This window comes from Bison bison, unplaced genomic scaffold (genome assembly GCF_000754665.1).
Source record: "Bison bison bison isolate TAMUID 2011002044 unplaced genomic scaffold, Bison_UMD1.0 scf7180017864385, whole genome shotgun sequence".
NCBI classification, from domain to species: Eukaryota; Metazoa; Chordata; class Mammalia; order Artiodactyla; family Bovidae; genus Bison; species Bison bison.
The window spans coordinates 238,106-248,308 of record NW_011494957.1 but is presented as its reverse complement, the minus strand read 5'-3'; positions in this window follow the sequence as shown (position 1 = coordinate 248,308).

Below are 10,203 nucleotides of genomic sequence, written 5' to 3'. Positions count from 1 at the left end.
TGGGCTCCAAAATCACTGTGGATGGTTACTGCAGCTATGAAACTTAAAGAAACTTAAAGAACTTGCTCCTTGGAAGAAATGCTATGACAAATCTGGACAGCGTATTAAAAAGTGGAGACATCCCTTTGCCAACAAAGGTCCGTATAGTCAAAGCTGTTTTTTCCAGTAGTCAAGTATGGATGTGAAATTTGCACCATAAAGAAGGCTGAACATTGAAGAATTGATGCTTTTGAACTGTGCTTTGAACTGTTGGAGAAGACTCTTGAGAGTCCCTTGGACAGCAAGGAGATCAAACCAGTCAATTCTAAAGGAAATCAACCCTGAATATTATTGGAATAACTTATGCTGAAGCCAAATCTCCAGTACTTTGGCCACCTGATGCAAAGAGCCAGCTCATTCGAAAAGATCCTCATTCTGGGAAAGGTTGAGAGCAGGAGAAGAAGGGGGCAACAGAAGATGAGATGGTTGGACAGCATCACTGACTCAATGGACATGAGTTTGAGCAAACTCTGGGAGATAGTGAAGGACAGGGAAGCCTGGTATGCTGCAGTTCAGGGGGTGGCAAAGAGTTGGACATGACTTAGTGACTGTACAACAACTACATAAAGATCAAATATTCAATTTCAGTCTACCATAAAGTGACTTACTGGCTTTAGTATAAGAAACAGATGATTGACAAGAACTCTATCTGACCCATGTACCATAAAATCTGGGATGATCTAACCAGTTGCTTGACATATGATGAGGCAGTTTGGAGATAAATATTTTCACAATGTCTCAAAATCTTTCAGAACCAAAGATAGAATAAAACACCTTTGTGTATGGTCATAAATACAAGGCACAAGTTTGTCTTTATTTTATAGATAGTATATTACTGAAAAGGGTCAAACAGAAAAATGAAACTATTTTGGATTGTTTTGTTAATGAGTCTACAGAAATTCACTGTAGTAGCAGCATAATCATGCAATAGCTACATGTAATTTTTGTTTAAACTATTCAATAAGATTAGTGAACAAATGATGCAAAGACAAGTTTGAAATATCTTCCAATTGTAGCTTATCTTTTTCTGGGGAAATATTAAGATTCTGGAACAAAATATTCATGACACAAGCCTATGTTTCTTATGGGACTAGTTTTAGTTCTTCAGAACTTACTAACATTAATGCTTTGGCATCCTTTCAAATGAAGAGTTATCAATACAAACCTTGAAGACAAATTAAATATCCTGCTACAGTATGGTGAGAGAAGGTTAACAAACTTCATAATGTTTAAAATTTCATTAGGAATATATCTAAGTATAGACTAACATTTTGAATTGCTTCTTTATTATGTAAGAACATCCCTAGGCTTTTCAATTAAATTACCTTGTATTATCATGAATTATTTTTTCTTTTAATTCAGCCAACTGAAAAAGAAAGCAATTAATAATGCCTAATGTTAATAGAAACAAAAACAACCTATGGAGAACTTTCCTTCTCTATGGACATGTTTACCATTTTCTAAGCAAGAGAAAATTGTACTAACATGCTGTCACATTTCCTCTAAAACATTACTGTTAGAGCACCGGTAGTGACCAGCAATAGAGAATACAACCTCCATTTCCTTCCCCATAGAGAAAAGGCCCATAAAAAGTTTTTTAAATTCTTTAAATATGTCCATTTAGAATCCAGAAACTCAAAATATTTTACCAACCAACCACTAAGTGTAGAGTATCTACTAAATCATCATTCGTACAATGGTTTCTGTGTGAACTTTCAAAATTTAACAAATTCTTCATGCTGCTCATAGTAATGGAAAAGGACAAATTAAATGGTCTTCCCTGGCGGCTCAGACGGTAAAGAATCTACCTGCAATGCAGCAGACCTGGGTTTGATCCCTGGTTTGGGACGATCCCCTGGAGAAAGGAATAGCAACCCACTCCAGCATTCTTGCCTGGAGAATTCCATAGACAGAGGAGCCAGGTGGGCTACAGTTCATGAGGTTGCAAATAGTCGGACATGACTGAGCAACTAACACTTGCGCTTTCACAAATAAAATTCCTGAATCCCAGGACAATAGATGTTCTGGGTTGTAGTAGATATACCTGAATATACATCTGAGTCCTTCCCAGTAAACAGAGAGATTGTGTGATCCTTCCTGCCACAGATTTGATCGGACCAGCAATGAGACTGAAAGCCTGGCCCTAAGATCTGGAACTGTCTGTCCTGGCTCCCAAATATAAACTGGGTCCCTGAGAGGCTTGCAGAGACTTTCTAAGAGGCAGCAATGAGGAAGCTGGCCTCACTCCTGTGCACGAAGACTGGAGGAGTATGAATGGGAGCTGCTAACACTATGGAAAGCTAACACTATGGAAAGAATTTATCAGGAAGGGAAATGGAGGTGAGAGAAAGAGCCTTCTCTGGAGCTCTTCCACAGGGCTACAAATTCAACCTGTCCTGAATTCTTATGGAGATCTTACATGCATTTAAAATAATATCCTCCTCAACTGATTCTTTTCTTAAAACCTTGAGTACACTTTCTATGAGAACCTTTACTTGGACCTGATTATTGTGAGTTATTATTGGACCTTGAATTGGACCTGATTATTGTGAGCTGGCGTTAGTCACCAACATAAAGAAGGCAGTCTGAAACACAAGGAAGAGTTGTAGTTGTCGTGCACCCTAGGAAGGCAGGGTGTTAGTGTGGGGCAAGCGAGAAGGGCATTTAATCTCTGGGAGCTTAGGTTTCCTCATCCATATAGTGAGAAAAAACAACCCACTCTTTTTAAGATTACTATCAAGATTTTTTAAAGTGAATATTAATCTATCATTTTTCTAACACTGAATAAGAACAAAATAAATGATGTTTACTTTATAATTATGCAATCAAGTTGTATATCCTTCATTCGGCCTGTGAAAACTATTCATTTTTTTCAAACGTAAGAGAGTTAAAAGATGAAGTTTTCTTATCTGAAGAAATAAGCTACAATTCCCTTATGGAATTTTTTACAGGCTACATATTTATGGACATAAAACATATAAGCCATGAAAACTATTTCTTATGCTGATTTTTTTTTTTAGAAAAAAATTAATTGGTGAAGAAAATGAGTCTATTCATTCCTATTTTCCTATACTGTTCAGGCTAGTGCAGACATAAGTGTATCTAGCTCATTGGTGGTATCTGGCTATCATTTAGGATCATCAAAGCTTGTTCATAAAGATCGACCCTTCTTTTCAGATGATTAAACAAGTGGACAGCGCATAAATTAACCATGATGTGCCTTGCCTTAAACACTTACACAGTACCAGATCCACCTATAATGTATACCGTAATCCAAAAACTCTTTTATCACTGAAGTGTCAGAAAGTGTTTCTTATAAACACCATAACTGAATACATTCTGCACATTTCCTTAGGCAAAAATATAGCCATTTCATATTAAAGTTCCATGTGGATATACAAAATGCCTGGCCTTTGCGAAACAGACCTTTAACAGAAGAGAACAGATTAATTCTTTGTTTTTCACTTCACAATGAGAAAAAGAGCTGAGGACCCTTAATTGAAACAATGAGAGGATACACATAGTCCATATAACTCTTTCAAGAAGAATAACCCTTAAATGCTTTCCAGTAGGAGGAACTTGGAGAAAATAAAGTGGATAAATAAACTGTGGTGGACAGATTTCCAAATAGTCTTTTCTAAATTGAAACCATCTACACATAAAGTCAACAGATCTCTTTTCTTAAAAAAATTCAGTGTCGTTATTAAAGAAATAGTAAACTTTCTTTGTTCAGCTTACCAAGTCATATTTTAGTTATTGGACAAGGACACCATGCAAGCTCCTTGTTCTATACTAGAATTTCAAACATTGCTGTTTATACCTTAGTGATAGCTTATAATAATGATGGCTTGAAGCAAAATGAAATGCATCCTCACTCAATGCTTATCCTAATATTCTAAAATAAATGACATGTTCAACAATAACTTTCAAAGCTTTGTTCATGAATTTAGTAACCCTATGAAACACACCTTTTGTCCTCAGTAGCTCTTTTTACTTACCAGACCTGACGAACAACAGTTCAAGTTGTCTGATGTTTACACAATAGGAACAAATGCAATCTGGAAACAAGATCAGAACCTCAAAGTCCGTAATTATTTGCATCCCCATCACCTGCCTGAGACCATCAAACCACAGGAATTTCTTTATTGATCCTAGGATTTTTGTGGAATGATTTATTTTGAATAATGCATATTTTATAAGAGAAATCTTTTTACCAGGCAAAACTAAACAAAGTTGTTTCAACACTAGCAATTATTTGTAACTTTTTAGCATGCAAAATTTATAAAAATTAAACATTTTCTCCCAGGATCAATAATAAATGTGAAATAATTGTCATTATTTAATGCTCTGAAAATAATTTTAAAGGATAGTAAAATAAATGCATTGTATTTAGTCTCTCAATCCTCTAGGTTATCATGATACTTATCACATTTTATCCAATGTTTTAAGCTAAAATAAGGCTCTGAATTTGCTCTTGTGCCACCATATGCAATTTCAAACAGCTATCGGAAACAAAAAACAATGTAGATCTAGGAATCAACTAAGCAGGATTTCTCCAGATTTTCCCTTGTTTTACTAAGAAAAAGTTTAATGATCTATTTCACTGTATGTGAGTGTAAATGCTAAGAACATTATTAGTTTATGGTTCTAAAGAAGAGTTTATCATATTCAAAATGCCCCCAAAGATATGACAATAACAAGTATGAGAGAAATGAGAAATTCAGTATATTAAAATCATTTAATTAAAATGATAAGTTATTTAGTACTATTTTGTAATGTTTATCTTATAAAGCAGCTAAGATACAATTTTTTAAGGGACTTCTAAGGTAAGTTTTCCATCTCATTTGACATGAAACATCAGCTGTAAAGGACAACTCATTTTTGGCAAATCCATTAAAAACAGAATTATGTCTTTGGTATGTGGTATAATTTATATATTTGCAAATATACATTGATAACATATAGTGGCTTTTCATTATGAGTTCTGAGTAAATACCATTCAAATCTATGTTTGAGCAGAGGACATGAGAGATATTTAGCTAACTGAATTGGAAGAGATTAAAAGAAAACAATGTTTGAATATGCCCCCAAACTTAATCTCTATGAGGACTATGGCAAAGATATAATTAGTTATTTGGGGAAACAAAATGGAAATAAGAATCGAAGAGAAGTGGAATAATATAAATACTTTCCACTTTAAATTTATTAAATTTCTTACCAAAATTGTTGCTAAGAAAACTCTTGTCCTGATGTGTTTATGTATGTGTTCAACATTTAACCACTTAACCGTTCTATGGCTCTTAAGCAACAAAGTTTAGCAGTGCCTTTGATTTGCTTCAGTATAATGGACACCCTTATTTGGGTTTTAAATTTTGTTTGGATAAAAGTTAAGCATGTTAGGACTGGGGGCCTTTAACTTCCCAAATCCTTTAGTATGCCAAATCTGGAGTGAAAACAGAACTGAGAAAAGGCAATCTGCAGACTTTTCCTTTGGAACCTAGCTTGAAAGGGGCCTTTTCCATGGGACAGTTTTAAGAAACAAACATAAATGTCCTGTAGTATATTAATTTAAATGAAAGTCCCTTTTGAGCAAAACAAATCACTTACAAAAATAAACATTGTTTCAGTCCCCAAAATTACAGGTTGAAGTGACATGACCAGTGTCTTAAGGAAATCTGCATTATTTTGGATGGTTCCAAGAAAAGGCAATTGAGGCTATGAAACGTGACCCCTTGCTATCCATCGAAGGTCATGTTGTTCTGTCCTCAACTGTGTAAATAAACTCCATCAGCTCCTTGTGTTCATCTGTGAGTCAAGGAGAAGCAGCCCACTGTGATTGCTTACCTTCACACAGAAACAAAGACAAAAACCAGGAGCACAAGGTCTCTCTTATCTGTCTAGTAGAAAGCAAGGTCTTCTTTGGTTTCTTTTTATCCTACCATCCTAGCTATTTTAAGTGACTTTCAAGAGAATCTATAAAAAACATGGGTCAGAAGATTTCTAAATTCAACCAAGTACTCTTCTTTTGAACATTAAATAAAACAAGGTGGAAACTGTATACAGTGAGGAATAATCTCCAAGGTTTTGAAATTAATTACCACAACCTGACTCCAGGTTTATTTCATGGGTACTACTCCCCACTCCTTCAGCCCTATTTAGTTATCAGCAGGAACAACCAATCAGTGTGTTTACAGATATGGAAAGGAGACTGTGAGCACCAATTATAGAAACCAACAATAAAAGATGTCTTCTTCCCTGATCAAAGAGACCAGGAGACATAGCAGAAGTCCTTTCTCAGGAATCCCCAGAATTTACAATACATGGCAGACTCCACCAGACTCTCAGCAGCTCTGCTGAATGTGACAAGCCTAATGAGATGTTACACAGACCAGACACACACAGGCAATTAGCACTTTCCACAGGTCTCTAACCTGTGACCCTTCTTTCTCTCTAGATTAACACCCAGGACTCTGATCCATCGACATTAGTAAACAATTCAAATCCAAGAATGTTACCTTAAAGGATAGAAAGAGATTCAGAAAGTTGCTAATCACACTCAAGTTTGCCAAAAACCGAAGGATTTGCTAAACTCTGTGGAATAAGCATAGCATAAACTCATTATGCATCAGTGTGCTACATGTTAGAAATTCCAGCTCCTGCCAGATATGTTACATTAGCACATTTAAAATGGAATACTCGATTAACAATGTTTGACATCTCCACTGTGTACATTTTCAGTTCTATTATTACTCCAAACAGTTCCTGAAAAAACATTCACCGGCTAACGGTAGAACTGTGAACAATTTTGGGAAAAAAAGGGGGGGAAAAAAAAACAAAAAACAGCCAAACGACTGTTTAAAAGCTATTTATATGTTCATTGAGTAGTTTTTTGGAGAATGATCCTGAATTAATTTTAGCATTATAAGACATGCTATAATTTTAAACAATTTCTCCTGTATTCAATCACATATAGAACCAAATTCACAAGACTTCTACAAACTGAGCTCTACAAAGTTCAGTTTCAAACTGAACACAATGAAAATGTTCTAATATAAGCTAGTGAGGAAATGCTTAATTTCACATACTTCACTGAGTAAACAGAAGAAGGTCTGGATTTGATTCATCTAGTACTGCTTCCAAACGTGATCTTTTTATTTCTAAATATCTCCAAAGGATGTTGTGGAGGTACCATATGTGAAGAATGGAGTCATATGATTTAAAGGAAAAACTTCACCTTTGGCGAAAGGCAAGCCAGAACTTGAATACTTACTGGTTGTGAGTGACCTTGGGCAGGCTGCTCATTCTTTTCTGGTCTTCTCTTTTCCCATCTACAAAGACAAGGAAGATAATATTTTTCAGGGATCATTTAGGATGCAAAAAGTAACAGTAAGAAACAAAAGCAGATTACCACCCCTCCCCAACTCATAAAAGTAACCGTCCCTTGTCTTGGATCTATTTCTAATATAAAAACTGTTTTGAAAATATATTCTCAAAGTTACTACAAAATGACCCATTTGGCATAAATCTGTTCGGAAACATTTCCTAATCTGGCCACCTTGTTTAGCTAGACATGAGGTGGTAGTGAACTCAGGTCTGGGTCAATAAGACAGCTTTTCAGGTAAGTCCACAATTCAGTGCCGGGGCTTAGACAGTCACATCCCTTAAGAGTTCTTGGAGAACTGCTGCCAGTGACCATAGACCACTGCTTCCCAACATTCGGCAATAAAAGGAAGGCAAGCCACCCATGAACTTAACCACAGTTGTACTTTTTATGAAGAGATTTGAAATTTTGTTCCAGAGCAGTATTTTCTGCCTGACAATGCCATTTCTGCTTTACCACTTTGTTAAAAAAATAAATGTTCCCAAATAGTAAAGCTTCTTTCACAAGAATGCCTTATGGAAAGTTTTCCTTTAAAAGTCAAATACTCTTTTCATTTTTAAACGTATACAAAAAAATTTAATTGATATAATTGTACTAAAGGAAAATAAATGATACATACGACACTCACATCTGGACTGGAATTATTTTCCCTAAACTTTCTAAATACAAACTTGTTTTTTGACTAAGATCAATTTAAGAAACTTCAGTTCTAAAGAATATTAAAGAGTTCTAAATGACTGCACACATGGAACCAGTGAATATACTCTTACATTACGTGAGTTTTTAATTTAGAGTAGGCTGGACTGGAAGAAACACAAGCTGGAATCAAGATTGTCAGGAGAAACATCAATAACCTCAGATATGCAGATGACACCACCCTTATGGCAGAAAGTGAAGAGGAACTCAAGAGCCTATTGATGAAAGTGAAAGTTATGACCAACCTAGATAGCATATTCAAAAGCAGAGACATTACTTTGCCAACAAAGGTTTGTCTAGTCGATGCTATGGTTTTTTCCTGTGGTCAGGTATGGATATGAGAGTTGGACTGTGAAGAAGGCTGACGCCAAAGAATTGATGCTTTTGAACTGTGGTGTTGGAGAAGACTCTTGAGAGTCCCTTGGACGGCAAGGAGATCCAACCAGTCCATTCTGAAGGAGATCAGCCCTGGGATTTCTTTGGAAGGAATGATGCTAAAGCTGAAACTCCAGTACTTTGGGCACCTCATGCGAAGAGTTGACTCATTGGAAAAGACTCTGATGCTGGGAGGGATTGGGGGCAAGAGGAGAAGGGGACGACAGAGGATGAGATGGCTGGATGGCATCACTGACTCGATGGACGTGAGTCTGAGTGAACTCCGGGAGTTGGTGACGGACAGGGAGGCTTGGCGTGCTGCGATTCATGGGGTCGCAAAGAGTCGGACACGACTGAGCGACTGATCTGATCTGAATGGAAATTAAAATTATAACATGTTGCAAATGAGTGTCAGAATATTCACATATGTATCTGTATTATATAGCCCCAATAAGATGTTAGAAATTTTTCAGTTCAGTTCAGTTCAGTTCAGTCGCTCAGTAGTGTCTGACTCTTTGCGACCCCATGAATCGCAACACGCCAGGCTTCCTTGTCCGTCACCAACTCCTGGAGTTCACTCAGACTCACGTCCATCGAGTCAGTGATGCCATCCAGCCATCTCATCCTCTGTCGTCCCCTTCTCCTCTTGCCCCCAATCCCTCCCAGCATCAGAGTCTTTTCCAATGAGTCAACTCTTCGCATGAGGTGGCCGAAGTACTGGAGTTTCAGCTTTAGCATCATTCCTTCCAAAGAAATCCCAGGGCTGATCTCCTTCAGAATGGACTGATTGGATCTTCTTGCAGTCCAAGGGACTCTCAAGAGTCTTCTCCAACACCACAGTTCAAAAGCATCAATTCTTCGGCGCTCAGCCTTCTTCACAGTCCAACTCTCACACCCACACATGACCACAAGAAAAACCATAGCCTTGACTAGACGGACCTTTAAATAATTCTAGAATGATACAGAACAAATTTCCTTAAAATACAGATTAAAGCAATGCCAAGTTTAATGAGATTCTGACAAATATAGACAAATTTAAACTCAGTATTCTCATGCAAAGCTATCTCACAACTCTGTCATCCATACTTATCATGCACTCATCAACTCTCCCCACCCTGTACACACTCTTGAATCTCAAGTCCTGGCCAGTCTTCTCATGCCCGGGAGCCGTGATTAACTACTGAGGATTTATTCAAGGCTTAGTACCAACATGGCATCTGTTCTTCAGAGACTACAAATAAAATATATATAAATGCCACTGGAAGGCATGACCAGAGCTCTCAAGTGAAACTCTGTGTTTGTTTTGTTTTGCTTTTGTTTATTATGGGGGGGGGGGCGTGGTTTGGCCCTGCAGTGTGGCTTGCGGCACTTAGTTTCCTGACTAGGTATCAAACCTGGGCTCAAGGCAGTGAAACAGACTCCTAACCCTGGACCTCGAAGGAATTCCCATGTGAAACCTTTGTATATCCTGAAAACTCAAAATTCATCTAATTACAACGGATGGATAAGACATATTTAAATTAATCGTTGCTCTAAAGATACTTGAAAATACAGAAACAATAACATATTTAAGCACTGATTTGAAGTAAACTGTATCTAAATTTTCAGAAATTTTATTAAGTGTAAATTTTGTTTTGAATAATTTAACTCTCTCAACCATAAGAATACCAAATTAAAAACCTCAAAATTTAATAGAGTATTATTTTATAAAG